The sequence below is a fragment of the Prionailurus viverrinus genome, chromosome B3 (assembly GCF_022837055.1).
Source record: "Prionailurus viverrinus isolate Anna chromosome B3, UM_Priviv_1.0, whole genome shotgun sequence".
Taxonomy (NCBI): Eukaryota; Metazoa; Chordata; class Mammalia; order Carnivora; family Felidae; genus Prionailurus; species Prionailurus viverrinus.
Window position 1 is genome coordinate 69,304,267 of NC_062566.1, and position 11,261 is coordinate 69,315,527.

The 11,261-nt window shown below is 39.6% G+C and overlaps 1 pseudogene; it reads right to left on the reverse strand.

The window, feature by feature from the left end:
• Positions 1-6,869: 6,869 nt before the first annotated feature.
• On the reverse strand, positions 6,870-7,045 carry LOC125169332 (uncharacterized; annotated as a pseudogene).
• Positions 7,046-11,261: the final 4,216 nt, after the last annotated feature.

Genomic DNA, 11,261 nt, shown 5'->3' on the forward strand with positions numbered 1-11,261 from the left:
GCCCTGGCACACACGAATGTGTTTCCCTTTGAGCATGGGGTTTTATAGGCTGAGCTAGCTCCGCCCCCATCTCCTCGGCTTCTCTCCATCCTCAGTCCGTCTCCTCCCTCCTCTTCAATTTAAATATTAGCACACAGCCCCCAACGATCACCGAGATGGATTAAAATATTCTGCTTTGTAATCGTCTCTAATTCTCCATCTTTCTCCTTGTGAGAAGTGGAAGTAAAATCCTTCCATGTCAACTGTTCTGGGAGAGATCATTAGCTGGTATAGCATTACAGGTCATACAGCATTTGTGAGCTTTATAAATAAGGGACCGGTTATGCAGACACTTCCTCAGAAATACACAGGCGACTGTGCTAAAATATTTATATCTGGATCATTTGAGGATACAGGAGAGAAGGTTGTAGGGACCTTGTCTTCAAGTTTCTGAAAGTAAAAGGAAATGCGCGGCTGGGGGGAGGGGAATGGAAAGAATTAAGAATAATGGAAAAGAGGTTCATTTAGTAGAATTGTAAGCTGTGAAGAGCATAGGTGAAACAGAATCACCAGGAAGAGGTAGTAGCCTTACTGTTCACAGCTCTATTCTGTGTTAGCTAAGGCAGGATGAAAATGACTCCCACTCTGGACCCAGGAAAGAATGACACAAAATCTGGTAGGATGGAGCCTTTCACAGCTTCTAGTATTTTTTGCATGCATAAATTATCTGAAAGACAGCTTGGGGAAGGAGTGAAGAGCTATCAAGACCTCTCTGATCACAAAACAGTGTTGATGTTAAGAAATGACCAACTGGGGCCCCTGGGTGGCTCAGTCGGTTGAGCGACCGACTTTGGCTCAGGTCATGAACTCACAGTTTGTGAGTTCAAGCCCCACGTCGTGCTCTGTGCTGATTACTCAGAGTCTGGAGTCTGCTTCAGATTCTGTGTCTCCCTCTCTCTCCTCCTCCCCCTGCTCACGCTCTGTCTCTCTCTCACTCTCAAAACTAAATAAATATTTAAAAAAAAAAACTTTAAAAAAAAGAAAAAAAGAAATTACCAACTTATCATGTTGATATTGTGTCTTGGCTTCCATGAAGAATTTCACCCAGGAACTGCTGCCTTATGGTGAGAGCAATGATATCTATTTATAATTGTAAAGTACTTTGAAAAAAACAGCAAGAAGCAATATAGCAGACCACACTATAAATCTAAACTAAAATTATTTCTTTAAAAAAAATTTTTTTTTAATGTTTTTTAATTTATTTTTGAGACAGAGAGAGACAGAGCATGAGCAGGGAAGGGGCAGAGAGAGAGGGAGACACAGAATCCGAATCAGGCTCCAGGCTCTGAGCTGTCAGCACAGAGCCCAACACAGGGCTCAAACTCACAAACCAAGAGATCATGACCTGAGCCGAAGTCAGACGCTTAACCGACTGAGCCACCCAGGTGCCCATAAGCTAAAATCATTTCGAATCCATATTAAATATATTATGCAAAAGTACTTGATTTTAAAGTGGGTCTAAAAAACAAAGGTCCCCAAGCTGACTGCTAAATACAGAAATTCAGTTTTTGGAAAATGTTCCAAAAGACTCTGCATTTTAAGAAAAATAAATACTTAATTCCTTTTAATAAGGATGGTTGAGCTATTGTAGCAAAGACTTTCCAAATAAGATAAAGTCCAATCCACAATATTTTCACTTTGATCTTAAGCACTCAGCAAGTACTAAGAAGTTTCAAAGGTTCGGAGTTCAACCTCTTCTCCTTTTGCCACTTCAAGATACAGCAAATTGAAAGCCTCAGCTAAATACACACATACATACATACATACATACATAAATAGCATTTTCAATCAAAAGAACAGAGAAGTAAGGAATATATAGCACAAAACTCCACGGGAGGGCATGAGTCATGGCAATTTTGAGTTGCTTCTGGCCCTTCCTGAAGGACAAAGCATTGAGGAAAAATTTGATGGATTCATTTTTAAACAGTATGATTTGAAGACTTCTGCCCAAATTTCAACATTAAGGTATAAAACAAATAATCTTTCTCCTTCCCAAACATGAGTTCTTTCAGTTACATTTATATTTCTAATTTAAATGTGTCAATTTAATATGAGATAAAACATGAATGTGATGAATTTGAGTTCTCTTGCCAAAATCAGTGCAAACCGACCACAAAATGGCAGGCTTTAGCCAGCTGAATTTATGATTAAAGAAGTTAAGGAGGGTAGGGGCGCCTGGGGTTAAGTGTCGGACTCTTGATTTCAGCTCAGGTCATGATTTCATGATTTTGAGCCCCTGCCAGTGCAGAGCCTGCTTGGAATTCTCTCTCTCTCCCTCTCTCTCTGCCCTTCTCCCACTTTCTCTCTCTCTCTCTCTCTCTCAAAAAAACCAAACTTTTAAAAAAAATTTTAAAAAAGAAGTTAAGGAGGATTGTGGGATCAAATCCATTCTTGGGATATAGTGGTACTAAGCACACCACTAAAGTACTTAGTACTTAGGACTCTTCCCTCTTTTAACAGAACCTTTTATTCATATTACATGGCTCTCTTGATGTTGGATTGTTTTTGTGAAATAAACCCTAGGTGTGTCAAAATTCCACATGACTAACATTGAACACAAAAGAGTAAAAACAGTCTTGGTGTAACATGCTGAAAAAATCTATAGAAATTATTAACTGACGTTTCTTAAATTTTGAGCACTGAATTATTTTTATTCATAACTATTCTACATTTGCCTTTGTATCTTTTGTTCTGCTTTCTGCATTTCAACAGTGCTTTACAGTCTACAAACTGTTTTATGCACAACATCTGGGTTTTTTCTCCTCCTTATTAAATACTTTGGATAGAGAAGCCACTTACTTTTTCCTCTTACAAAGATTAGGAAGCTGAGGCTCAGAGAAGTGTCTTGCCTGAGGTCAAAGACAAGACAATCTACTTCTGGGCAAGTGGGATGTCAATAGTTTACACATGCAGAGCTTTTCCCAGGCCACTATAGCTACTTAAAGACTTTGATCAGGGCCATGTCCTCATCTTCTTAAATTGGTGTCATGACTGTGCCTTTTAGAGAGCCACCTTGATGTTAACATCTGTTCAGTGACTCACAGGACTTCTGCCCTCCCCTCAATATTTGTCACCTCCTTCACATAGTCCTCAGTTTGGCCATTTTCCAACTGCATTAGCACAACTCTGTTTCCAGTATCTGGGTGACTGTTTATTATTGATTTGCATGCTTAGGATGGGAAGAAGGTGATCCTTTTAACCTGGGAAAGGGTGGGTAAGAGGGTCATTTTCTTTTGAACAAGGACTTAGCAAGAGAAAGTCTGTGTGAGGCTGACACCTACTGCACAAAGGAAGGTATGGCACGGAAATATGCTACTTGTACATAGTGAACAAAAAGTTCTGTTGCCATATTCCCTTTAGCAACAACAGCTAGGAAGTATCTGTTTTTTCTTTTTAATTTTTTAATGTTTATTTTTGAGAGAGAGAGAGATAGAGAGAAACAAGGCATGAGCAGGGGAGGGACAGAGAGAGAGGGAGACACAGAATCTGAAGCAGGATCCAGGCTCTGAGCTGTCAGCACAGAGCCCGAGGCGGGGCTCAAACCCAGGGACCGTGAGATCATGACCTGAGCCAACGTTGGACGCTTAACCGACTAAGCCACCCAGGTGCCCCAAGAAGTATCTGTTAATGCAGAGGAATACAGCACAAAGCTCATTTACTCCTTTTTTTTTTTTTTCTGGACCCAGTAGACATGCACTTTATTTATTCATTGTAACAAAGCTGTGAACTCTGAGATCAAAAGAGAGGACCCAAATCTCTTCCTGGAGGAAACTCATAGTCCATATTCACACTCCACTCTTCTTCTTACACCTATATGCCCAGAGTCAGAGGAAACCCTGCTTTCAATTAAAGCCAGCTTTCTTCCTGAAGTTGCAGTGACCACTGCCTATGGTCAAACATGGCTTCCTGAGCTAGCATTCTAGGACCTTTTATTTCATTAAAGTAAAGAGCAGATGAAAATTAGTGAGCAAAGAGGAAAGAAATAAAAAAGAAAAAGACAAAACAGGTCAGAAAGAAAGGAAGATAAAATGAGAAGATGTAGTTAGTTAATAAACTCTTTTTAGTGTATGCTGTTTGCCTTTTGGACATATTTATGAGTTCAAAGGAAGTTGTATCTTCTAGGGTTTATGTAGTCCTGAGAATTTGGATGGGGCAGATCCTGTTTTGTTATGATGGTCAATGAATTCATGCTCTTCTGGAGATAATGATGAATCCTTGCTCTGACAATAAAGACAAAAATTCCAGCAGATTACTCTTCTGTCTGCTGCACTTGGCTGGATTCCAGAGGGCTAGCCCAGCACTAGTGGGAAAGAAATAAAGGTGCATTCCCTGAGGCAGCTGCATGTGCTTAACTCCTTTGCTGGGCCCAATCTGTCTCAGGGCTTTGGTATTCTTTCTAAGCCTTTAGGCGAATCAAGTTCTGAGTACTTAAATGTGGAAACTTCCAGTTTCTAATTGGTTTTCGCTGAGGATTTATGTTTACCAAAGATGAAAAGCACATATATTTTAGGATATGGAAAATAAGTTCCCTGAAATTAGACATTTGTTTTATTCTCTGTTGTAACCCCAGTACCTAAAATGGTGCCTAGAACTCAAAAAATATGATTGAATGAATGAATGAATGAATGGTAATGTACATTAATTCATAATAAATAAATTAAATAATAGCTGATGGACTGATGTGTGGATTAATTGTAGTAAGATAAAGTCAAGTCCTCAGTGCTTGGAGAGGAGCTGAACTCTAGACGGAGGAGAAAAACACAATTAAAGGTTTGACTTTGAAGATCATTTCATATGGAACACAGATCTCAAGGAGGCCCCCAACACTGCCTGGCATTCCAACACTGTGGGCAACTGACTCTTCCATTCACTGTCATTCTCCTCTCTGCAAATACCATCCCTCAAATCCACACTTTCAGTTGATGTCCTTGCCTATTATTTCATGGAGAAAACAGAATGGCAGAAGGAACTTCCACATCCTCCAACCACTAACTCTGTCAATATGCCATAAGCTGCACCCACATACTCTGCCTTCTCTCCCATAGAAATGGATGTGCTGTACTTGCTCCTATGTATCTCCCTGACTTGTACACCAGCTTCCCTGACCTAGCTCACCTACCCAGGGACTTTGCTCCTGCAATTATTCCTCTCTCCTGCATCATCAGCTTTTCACGCTCTAGGGGATTATTCCTATCAGTATACTAACATGCTATAATGGCTTCCATAAAAAACAAAAACAAACAAAACCCCAACCCTAACAACTTCCCTTGACTTTATATTCCTTTTCAGCTGCCACCCAACTTCTTTGATCCTTTTTTACTTCTTCAACCCTTATTCATCCACTACATTTAAGCTTTTATCCCCATCACTCCACTGAATCTATTCTTGTCAAGTTCACCAATGCCACCACAGAGTCCAATCTTGTGACCATTTCTCAGTCTTCATCTTACTGATCTCACAGAAGCATGGCTCTTGGACATCCCCTCTCCTGGGGAAGGGCTTTCCCCTTCCTCACTGGCCTCTTCTCAGGCTCCTTGACTGGATCTTTTTTTTTTTTTTTTTTTTTTTTTTTTTTTTTTTGAGAGAGAGAGCACACAAGAATGTGAGAGGGAGAGGGTCAGAGAGAGAGAACATGAGATCATTACCTGAGCTGAAATCAAGAGTCAGATGCTTAACTGATGCTTAACCCAGGCACCCCAGCTGGATCTGTTTTCTTCCCAACCTCTCCTCTTCTCTATCCTCCCTAACTGGGTGATTTCATCCAGCCCTATGACTTTTAGAAAGTCATAGGACTTTCGGCCCCAGGACATCTCAGATATTTCTCAAATGTTTAGATCCAGCCCTCATCTCGCTCATAAACTCTAGATCTAGTCATCTAATTGATATCTCTGTTTGGATATTTAATAGGCACCTCAAACTTAATATATCTTGTGCCTGCAAGTCCCTCTAAACCTGTTCTTCTTCCAGTATTCCCCACTTTAGGAAATGGCACTAGTTGGTCAGGCCAAATATCCTGAAGTCAACTTTGACTTGGGTTTCTCTCACATGCCCTACATTTTTTGTCTTGTCAGCCAATCCTGTTAGCTGTAGATTTACTCTTATCTAGAAATAAATAACTTCTTATTATATCATCTCTACCGCTACTGCCCAAGTTTATCTCCACTTTACCATTGGCAATCCCCTGGACTACTGCAGTAGCTTTCTTTTTTTTTTTTAATTTTTTAAAAAAATGTTTATTGTAGACCGAGACAGAGTGCAAGTGGGGGAGGGGCAGAGAGAGAGGGAGACACAGGATCCAAAGCAAGTTCTAGGCTCTGAGCTGTCAACACAGAGCCCTACACGGGGCTCAAACCCATGAACCGTAAGATCATGACCAGAGCCAAAGTCGGACACTTAACTGACTGTGCCACCCAGGCGCCCCTGCAGTAGCTTTCTAATCAGTCTCCCCGTTTCTATATTTGTTCTGTGACAAATGTCCTCCTCTACACTGTTCTCGACACAGCAGCCAGAATGATCCTTTATAATCATAAATCAGGTCATGTCACTCCCCTGCTCAAAACCTTCCAGTGGCTGTCCATCATACATAATAAGAATCAGATCTGAAGTCATCTTTATCATGGCCCCAGTGGCCACTCCAAATTTATATCCTTCTTTTCTTCTTTCCACTTAGCCCTACCAGACTCATAGGCCTTCTTACTATTCTTTGAACACTGAGCTCTGCCTCAGGCCTTTGCACTAGCTGGAGCCTCTCAGGAACACTTCCTCCAGACAGTCACATGCCTTGCTCCCTCATGTTATACATGTTCCTCAGTAAATGTTGCCTCCTTAACAGAGGGTTGCTCTGACCACCAAATGGACCTTATTTTTATCATCACTGATTAATATCATTTGGTTTTTTGCTTGTTTGTTCCTTGTTTGTGTCTCCTATTAGAATGTAAGCTCCAGATTATTAAACTGATAAGAACAGATACTACACTTGATCTTAGCCAAAAGGCCAAGAAGCAATGTAAGCTCCAGATTATTGAATTTGTTGTTGTTTTTTTAATGTTTATTTACTTTTGAGAGAGAGATAGAGTGTGAGCGGGGAAGGAGCAGAGAGAGAGGGAGACAAAGAATCCAGAGCAGGCTCCAGGCTCCGAGATGTCAGCACAGAGCCCAACACAGGGCTCGAACTCAGAACTCATGAACCACGAGACCGTGACCTGAGCTGAAGTTGTATGCTGAACCGACTGAGCCACCCAGGTGCCCCGAATTTGTTGTTTTTAGGTGGGTTATGGTTATGGTTAAAGAGTACTTCTCTTTTAGAGATATATGCCAATATATTTATGGATGAAACAATATGACATCTTCGATTTGCTTCAAAATAATATAGGGGGAGGGATAGAGAGGTAGGTTAGTAATGAAAGAAGGTCAACTATGAGTTGATATTATTTAAGATGGATGGTGTGTAGATCGAAGTCACTTTGTATATGTTTACATTTGTATATGTTTACATTTTTTCATACAAACAAACATAAAACTTGGCTTGTTTCTTCACCATTATATCCCTAATGCCTAGAGCAGTGCTTGGCATATAGGAGGAATTTGTTAAAGAAAAAAAGAGACAACAGGTTCAAAATGGAGTCACTTGTGCTAAGTCCCATGTCAGCAAACCAAGGATTTATATCTAATCTAATTGCAGTTTCAGCCTCTCCCAGAAATGTGACCTTTAACCAGTCAATCTGGTATTACTTAATCAGCACTAGTGAGGTAATCTTGATAGACCCCCTGCCCTTCCCTCAAAGGAAGGTGACCTTGCCTGAAATAATCCACTGTTGGTTAGAAAATTCTTTTTTCTGCCTCCATCCACCTATAAAAGACTTTCATTATGTACAGCTCCATGGAGCTCCTTTTCCCCTTTCTAGATGGCATGCTGCTTGATTCATGAATTGCTGAATAAAGCCAATTTGATCTTCATATTCAGTTAAATTTTGCTTTTTCACAAATTCATAAATATATATTCATTCAACAGTCATTGCATGTTGAATCTGTTAGAAGAGTAAAGGTATATTTCCAAAATAAATTTTAATCATTTACTGCCAATTGTTATAAAGGTATATTTTCAAAATAAATTTTAATCACAATGCCAATTGTTGAAAATCTAAATTCTAAGTTCCAAAGGAGGATTTTACAAAGACTACCCAATTCCAAGCACTGAGTTCAAGAATGTCCTAATTGTGGGAATGCCAGAACTATAGTGGCTAATTTGGTGATAGCTATGCCTTTAATTTTTCTCCTCAAGACCACTTTTAAAAAATATAGCTTTATTTCTTCTTTCTTCTTTCTCACCAAATCATGATTATTAGCTGTGATCTCCTATGCTAGAAATGCGTAGCAAAGTTGGAAAGAAAATACAAAAGTCTAGGTAGGTGAAAATTTATGGATCCAATCACTTGCAACTTTTGCCAGCCTATGGTGTGGAAATCACTGATGCAGAATATAAAATCCCAAGAAGAAAATGTGGTCTTTTAGGAAATTTCCAATACTACACAATTCATTAGGCTAATAGAGAAAAAAATTCTAGTAGAAACTGGATTATATGTAACTGGGTGTACTCAATTTCATTAACATATTCAGCCAATCCGATCAACTGTTTACTGTGCTAGATACTGGGAATATAATGGTGAGCAAAGACCTTCTGCCTTCAAAGACCTCAAGCACTGTGATGACTAATGTTATGTGTCAATTTGATGTCCACAGGGTGCCCAGATTAAAGATTACTTCTGGGTGTGTTTTTGAGTGTTTCTGGATGAGATTAGCATCTGAATCAGCAAACTCTGTAAACTGCTCTCCCCAATGTGACTAGGCATCAGCCACTCTGTTAAGGGCTTGAATAGAACAAAAGGCAGAAAACAGAGCAATTTGCCCTTTTTTGCCTGTTTTAAATCTGCCTGCTGGAGTTGGGTCGTCTCATCATCTCATCTCTAGCCTTCAGATTGGGATTTTAACCATTGCCTCCCATGATTCTCAGGCCCTTGGACTAACTGAATTACACTACCAGCTTGCCTGGTCTCCAGTTTGCAGACAGCAGATTGTGGGATTTCTCAGCCTTCATAATTGCATGAGCCAATTTATCATGATAAACCTCTATCTCTGTCTCTGTTTCTGTCCTATTTCTATCTCTGTCTCTATCTAGACGGCTACCACTACCTATATCCATACAGGCATACTTTGGAGATATCGTGGGTTTGGTTCCAGTAAAGCAAATATTGCCAGTCAAATGAATTCTTTGATTTCCCAGTGCACCTAAAAGCTAACATTTACACTATATTGCAATCTATTACGTGTGACAGCATTATGTATTTAAAAAGCAATGTATATGTCTTAATTATAAAATGCTTTATTGCTAAAATATGCTAACCATCATCTGAGCTTTCATCAAGTTATAATCTTTTTGTTGAGGGAGGGTCTTGCCTTGATGTTGACGGTTGCTGACTGATCACTGTGGTGGTTGCTGAAGGCTGAAGGTGGCTGTGTCAATTTCTTAAAATAAGACAACAATGAAGTTTGTTACATTGATTGATTCATCTTTTTACAAAAGATTTTTCTATAGCATATGATGCTCTCTAGTTATGAAAGTCCTACATGGTGGGCCGCCTGGGTGGCTCAGTTGGTTAAGCATCTGACTTCAGCTCAGGTCATGATCTCACAGTTCATTAGTTGAAGCCCCACATCAGGCTCTGTGCTAACAGCTCAGGATTTGGAGCTTGCTTCCGATTCTGTGTCTCCCTCTCTCTCTGCCCCTCCCCCGCTTGCTCTCTGTCTGTTTCTCTCTCAGAAATAACTAAACATTAAGAAAAAAAAAGAGAAAGTCCTAGATGGCATCTTCTTCCAATATAAGGCTGTTTTACCTACATTGAAAATCTGTTTTTTAGTATAGCCAGTTTTAAATTTTAAATTTAAGTTAAAGGCACTTCTTTAATTAGCTAGATCTTCTGGATAACTTGCTGCAGCTTCCACATCAGCAGCTGCTGCTTCACCTTGTACTTCTACGTTATCGAGACAGCTTCTTTCTTTAAACCTCATTAACCAACCTCTTCTAGCTGTGAACTTTTCTTCTGCAGCTTCCTCAGCTCTCTCTCTGTTTTCAAAGAACTGAGAGGTAGGGGTTTGCTCTGGATTAGACTCTGGCTTGAGGGAATGTTGTGACTGGTTTGATCGATCCAGACCACTAAAACTTTTTCCATATAAACAATAAGGCTATTTTGCTTTCTTATCATTTGTGTCCACTGGAGTAGCACTTTTAATTTCAAGAACTCTTCTTTGAATTCACAACTTGACTAAGTGTTTGGAATAAGACACCTAGCTTTCAGCCTATCTTGGCTTTTGACATGTGTTCCTCACTAAACTTCATCATTTCTAGCTTTTGATTTAAAGTGAGCGATGTGCAACTCTTGCTTCCACTCGAACATTTACAGATCATTGTAAGGTTACTAATTGGCCTTATTTCAATATTATTGTGTCTCAAGCAATAGAAAGGTCCAGGGAGAGGTTAAAGAGATAAAGGAATGGCTAGTCAGTAGAGTAGTCAGAACACACACAACATTTAACAATTAAGTTTGCTATTTTATTTGAGGGCTGTTCATGATGCCCCCAAAATAATTATAATAGTAATATCAAAGATCAATGATCACAGATCACATAACAAATATAATCATAATGAAAAATTTGGAGTATTGTGTGAATTACCAAAATGTGACACAGAGACACCAAGTGAACAAATGCTGTTGGAAAAAATGACGCTAGCATTGCCACAAACCTTCAATTTGTAAAAAATGCAGTACCTATGAAGTACAATAAAGCAAAGTGCAATACAACTAGGTATGCCTCTATCTCCATCCATCCATCCATCCATCCATCCATCCATCGTCCCCTACTGGTTCTGTTTCCTTGCAGAACACTCCATAATACAAGGGCCTTAGATACAGACACTTTAGGTGTTTCTCTTTCCTCCTGAAGTCCATAACTTTCTGGACTCCCAAGAACCAAGTTACATGGACTCCCCAACAAAGGATCCTTGAGCATTTGAGGAAAGCTCTATCATGAAAGCCACAGACAATAAAAAAACATAGATGATGCAAGGAGCAGAAGAAAGCTTCCAAAAAGTTTCAATTCATATACTCAAAAAAGGTGCTTAGAGTGAGAATAGAGGACCCAGCTATGAGCCCTAATTTTAGCCCCAA